Raw genomic sequence first — 6803 nt, forward strand, 5'->3', positions numbered from 1 at the left:
GATATAGCTGAAGAACAACACCAGGTGTCTTCTTATTAACGCTTCGATTAATAGATACCTGTGTCCTATTTGCCATATTACGAACATTCATGCATTGATCTTTTGGTTTTAAATTCTTACTAATCATAGCTCCTAGATCCTTTTGCAATCCGACTTCACAATCTCAACACCATCTAGCTCGTATCTTCTAACTCTATCATCATTACCTAGCATCAGAACTTTACATTTATCAGCATTAAACTGCATCTGCTAATCTTTTGACCATTTCAAAACCCTATATACATCGACTTGAAGTGATAGTGAGTCTTCTTCCGTATTAATTTCTCTACCGATTTTTGTATCATCGGCAAATTTACAAATGTTTCTACTCAACCCTAAATCTAAATCCTTTATATATATTATAAACAACAGAGGTCTCAGGACAGAGCCTTGAGGCACTCCACTTACAACATGTTCCCACTGACTTAACACCATTCATACTAATTCTCTGTTTCCTTTGGTAAAGACATACAGACAAGAATATAATATGAATATGATAATATGAGAGAGCAACTTCTGTCGCTAGCAGGAACATATCCAGACTACTAATCATGGGAGACTTAAACCATTGGGAGAACAGAAACCCACATGGTGGACCAGACACATAGAGAGCTAAGCTTCTGGACGTGGCAACAAGAAACCTAAGCATACACATCAAGTGATTGATATGAATGAGAGGACAAGATGAACCAGCCATGCTTGATTTGATATTCACCCTAAAAGTCGGATATAAAAAAATGTAAAGTTGGATGACCCCCCTTGGGAATGAGTGATCACAGTGTATTGATCTTTGAATACCTGGTTGAGCTAGAAGTTATCTCCCCTCAAAAAGATTTAGAAAACAAGGGGCTTACGTACCGAAAGGGAAATTATGATATGAGAAAATTCCTAGAGAATATACCATGGGACACAGAACTCAGAACTAAGTCCGAACAAGACATGGTGGACTATGTCACCTAAAACTGTCAGGAGGCAGTAAACAGATTTATCCCGGCCCAAAAGGAAAAAAACTGAGAAGCGAAAGAGGAATCGTAGTTTAATAGGGCATGTATGGAAGCAAAGGAACTGAACAAAAAGGCGTGGATGAACTTTCGAAATAACAGATCATCAGAAAGGAGAGGGAGATACTAAAGAACCTGGAATGAGTATGTCAGTGGGAGAAGAGCAGCGGAGAAAAGTATTAAAATTATATAGCAAATAAAGCCAAGACCGAACTAAAGCTACTCCCAATCACATCAAGAGGAAACCAACAGTGAAAGAACAGGTGATTAAACTTGGAATGGGTGAGGACATGTATACAGAGAATGACAAAGAGATGTGTGTGTAGAACTCAACATGTGATTCCCGGACGTCTTCAAAATAGAACGGGGTGATGTCCCTGCGCTAGGAGAGGTGGCAGTAAACCAGAGGGCTTTGGAAGAGCTCGAAATTATAAGAGATGAGGTTAAGGCACCTCTTGGCTACTTGCACGGTCGGGGATTGAACGCCGACCTGCGATGAGTTTGAGTGATAGCTGGCGTTTTAATGAGAGTGTGAATGACAGCTGACCATACGACGAGTGTTTGAGTGACAGCTGGTGTTAGTTTAATGAGCATGAGTGACAGCTGGTGTTAGTTTAATGAGCATGAGTGACAGCTGGTGTTAGTTTAATGAGCATGAGTGACAGCTGGTGTTAGTTTAATGAGCATGAGTGACAGCTGACCGTACGAGGAGTGTTTGAGTGGCAGCAGGAGTGGTTGGCGTGACAACAGATGGCAATTTGGAAATGTAATCAGTGTTTTGCAGTAAACTGAATTATGATTCTAGACATAAGGAAGGTAGGGAATTATCAGGGGAAAGCGAAATGCCATTACGACTATATAGTACTTGGAAGGGGTCAGGAGAAGGATTTGGAATAGGACCGGGAAAATGGATGGTACCAAACCACTTAGACGCTTGGGGATTGAACACCGACCTGCATGAAGCGGGACCATCGCTATACCGATCAGCCTAGATTCTGTACATGTATTTTTACTGAATTGGAAGCTGTACATCGAAAAACAAAAGACAGCTTAAATAACATACACTGGACACCAGCAGAATTTAAGAAAGAATGACTGAAAATTCACCGTCAAAACCTTTCGATGACCTTTAAACACAACCTTTAAGGGTGCACTTAAGGATAGTTAATTTATTATTTAAATTTTCCCGCTTAACATACGAAAACAAAATGTCAACAAATTTAAAACTGGTTCTCTTGCTTCAGTGCAATAAAGGTTTAATAAAGGCATTTAACTAGTATTGCACAATCAACATCCGCATGCAATGTGTAGTGGGGACGGCAATCCCAGTAGCACCGCGCAATCCAAAAGCAGGTATTGCGGTGCCAACACCCATCAAAATAGACCGTAGCTGCAGCTTTCACAGCAACACCCCGTCATATACAGTGGGTATATTGCGGCCGCGGCAACGATATGCAATACAAAGGTCCACGCTACCCTTTGTCCCCAATTTATTTCACAAGCACGATATCTTTACGCCGTGTCGAGACCTCTAACGCCTTCTATTTCACCGGCCGCTGGAAACGGCGTCACGGTATTGGCTCTATGACCGCCTGCCGCGGAAGGAGCTCTCTGGTTCATTTGTCTACTAATACGGTAGTCATGGTGGAGGTATTTGAGGCGCAGGGTGCCAGGAGCATAACGTGCGGCTAATGACACGCCTGGCACAGTAAAGTGCTCCCTGGGGGAGACAGTATGTCATGTGGAGCAAGTGTGGTACTTTGTAGTTTGGACAGACACGACGCGCTCAACATGTTAATCTAAGGACACAAGCACATAAGAACAGATTAAACAAAAATTATATATTTTTTCTGTGAATTAAATTCTATTTTTCATATTTTTTCTGCCAAGATACTTTTTTTGTCATCATTCGCAGTAATCATCTTAATTTCTTCATTATTCATAAATATTATGCATTTTATTTCTCTGGAAATACATAATCAAAACAAAATTACGTGCTATTATATTCCATTACAATTGGTAGGCTTTAAATTTAATCATAAGTAAATTTACCTGCTTGAAATGCTTTATGTTTCAATTTATTTTTTCACTCTTGCTAGCGCTGTTGCATATAAATGGCTTTGATTGTTTTGAGAACAATATAACAGTTGTTTTGCCAAAATTTCCGAAAGTGAGGAAACTATTTTATCAGGAAAAAGTTTAAAGCCGGTGTGACAATATAGTACTGGGGAAGAATACGAGGACAAGGAGCTGGGATATGAGGACAAGGAGCTGGGATATGAGGACAAGGAGGTGGATTATGAGGACAAGGAGCTGGGATATAAGGGCAATGAGCTTGGATATGAGGAAAATGAGCTGGGATACGAAAACAAGAAGCTGGGATACAAGAACAATCAGCTGGGGTATGAGGACAAGGAGCTAGCATATGAAAATAAGAAGGTGGGATATGAGGGCACCGAGCTGGGATATGAAGACAAGTAGCTGGGATACGAAGACAAGGAGCGGGAGTATGATAATTTTTTTACGTTGTAACTAAATAACGTTTGAGTGTTTGCTTAGGCAGTCATTTAGACCACCACGAATCGAACGTCGACCCCACAAAAAGCATGACCTTACCTGTAAAGATCAGCTGAAGAGATAAGGCAATTTTGGCGAATATCAGGTTTAACATTAGTATACTTTGGTGAGGAGGCTGATTTTTTTGCCTCTGTTTTGTGATGAATATTAAAAGAAGTTCGACGAAATTTGAAATAAACAGATCATCTTCAGCTCAAGATTATTGAGCCTACCTTGACCACCTTCAAATTGGTGCTATTGAGCTTACCTTGATCACCTTCACACTGGAGTTATTGAGCCTACTATGATCACCTTCACACTGGAGTTATTGAGCCTACTATGATCACCTTCACACTGGAGTTATTGAGCCTACTATGATCACCTTCAAACTGGAGTTATTGAGCCTACTATGATCACCTTCACACTGGAGTTATTGAGCCTACTATGATCACCTTCACACTGGAGTTATTGAGCCTACTATGATCACCTTCACACTGGAGTTATTGAGCCTACTATGATCACCTTCACACTGGAGTTGTTAAGCCTACCTGGATCACCTTCAAACTGGATTTATTGAGCCTACCTTGATCACCTTCAGACTATTGCTGTTGAAAATGTTTATCCAGTTCAAAATTTTTGTATAGTGTTTTCAAATTTTCCTTTATTTTTAAAGGTTCATAAAATTGTATTAAAAGCAGAGAATGAGATTACAGAGAGCTAGGAACGTTTATGGAGCATCTACACCGATCAGTGAGACAAACTTGAAACGTGTATGTTGCGTCCTCGCCTTTCAAAAAGACTTGGAGCATTAGTGAAGCATTTTCACCCACAAATATGCGGAGACTGGACCATTTGTAAGACATTATCGTTCTTCAGTGAGGTCAGCCAGTGGAATTATTTGAACATTCCCACCTTCAACACCTAGGTACATTTCTTAATTTAGATTTCTTAATGACCTTTAAGGCTAATATTTTATGTATTAATTTTTGTCACAGGTTTCGAAACTACATTTAACTTGAAGAACTGGAAAGTCAAAATCATTATCATACTTTACCTATAAATAATATATATATATATATATATATATATATATATATATATATATATATATATATATATATATATATATATATATATATATATATATATGCAATGGACGATCACTAAACACTGATCATTTGCATGAGGAAAAACCACAAAGAAATGGGAAAGAGAGATGAACGTTTCGGCCTGTTAAAGTATTTGTTAACACCAGCAATATATATCAACTATATATCAATTGTCAACACCAGGTGTTGACACAAGCAGAAGGAGCTGCCAATCACCGAGAAACGGCCAAATCATGTAAATACAGAGACCTTGAGCACCACTACAATTTTGTCCTCATTGCCCCAGAGACACTTGGTGCCTGTGGTAAAAGTGCTGCTAGCTTTTTGAAGGAGTTGGGGTCTAAGCTAATCGAAACCACTAGAGATCCTAGAGCTGCCAGTTTTCTTTTTCAGCGCCTTAGTGTGGCAATCCAGAGAGGAAATGCTCACTGCATCCATGGTTTCTGCCCGCCATCTGAGGAGCTGGAGGAACTATTTAACTTGTGACAAGCAGCCTTGTACCCTGCATGTAATCAATATTGTAACTTTTTTTGTGTAATGACATTTTCAAATAAAGTTAGATAAATATACACACATGCCAAAAGAATAGGGGTAGTAGGAGAAGAAAATATCAAAGTTTTCAGTGAGGATCCAGGAGGTCTTCTCTGAGTACTCTTTGTTTTCTTCTCCGAGGCTATGGGTCCCTACACTTGCACCAGAGGTGGTACCCCTTCTTGGTATAATATATATATATATATATATATATATATATATATATATATATATATATATATATATATATATATATATATATATACATATATATATATATATATATATATATATATATATATATATATATATATATATATATATATATACATATATATATATATGTCGTACCTAGTAGCCAGAATGCACTTCTATGCCTACTATACAAGGCCCGATTTGCCTAATAAGCCAAGTTTTCATGAATTAATATATTTTCTCTATTTTTTTCCTTATGAAATGATAAAGCTACCCATTTCATTACGTATGAGGTCAATTTTTTTTTATTGTAGTTAAAACTAACGTAGATATATGACCGAACCTAACCAACCCTACCTAACCTAACCTAACCTATCTTTATAGGTTAGGTTAGGTTAGGTAGCCGCAAAGGTTAGGTTAGGTTAGGTTAGGTACGTTAGGTAGTCGAAAAACAATTAATTCATGAAAACTTGGCTTATTAGGCAAATCGGGCCTTGCATAGTAGGCAGAGAAGTGCGTTCTGGCTACTAGGTACGACATATATATATATATATATATATATGTCGTACCTAGTAGCCAGAACTCACTTCTCAGCCTACTATTCATGGCCCGATTTGCCTAATAAGCCAAGTTTTCCTGAATTAATATATTTACTATAATTTTTGTATTATGAAATGATAAAGCAACCCTTTTCTCTATGTATGAGGTCAATTTTTTTTTATTGGAGTTAAAATTAACGTAGATATATGACCGAACCTAACCAACCCTACCTAACCTAACCTAACCTATATTTATAGGTAAGGTTAGGTTAGGTAGCCAAAAAAAGCTAGGTTAGGTTAGGTTAGGTAGGTTAGGTAGACGAAAAAACATTAATTCATGAAAACTTGGCTTATTAGGCAAATCGGGCCTTGAATAGTAGGCTGAGAAGTGCGTTCTGGCTATTAGGTACGACATATATATATATATATATATATATATATATATATATATATATATATATATATAAAATGCTTGTAATTGTTATTTTTTGTTATTAAGATGTTATTTTTTTATTATTGATCTTATAACTTCCAACAGATGCATACGTTGTATTTTTATTCATATTCATCTGTTGTTTCATATTCATCGAAATTAACTTTTTGTATATCGCATATCCAAAATCGCATATTGTATGTACAACCCATCTTCCTGTTTATATAGTAGGTTTTGTAATTATGTGCACTATAGTACAAAGATTAACGTACGAAGCATTTATAGAGTAGAATTTGGTACTATTCACTTTATAGAACCAGAAAAAATGCATCTAAAAAAAAAATTAAATATTCCTAGGCCTAATATCGCACATGTACTATATTAGCCCTCATATATGGCG

The sequence above is a fragment of the Procambarus clarkii genome, chromosome 27 (genome assembly GCF_040958095.1).
Source record: "Procambarus clarkii isolate CNS0578487 chromosome 27, FALCON_Pclarkii_2.0, whole genome shotgun sequence".
In the NCBI taxonomy this organism is placed as follows: Eukaryota; Metazoa; Arthropoda; class Malacostraca; order Decapoda; family Cambaridae; genus Procambarus; species Procambarus clarkii.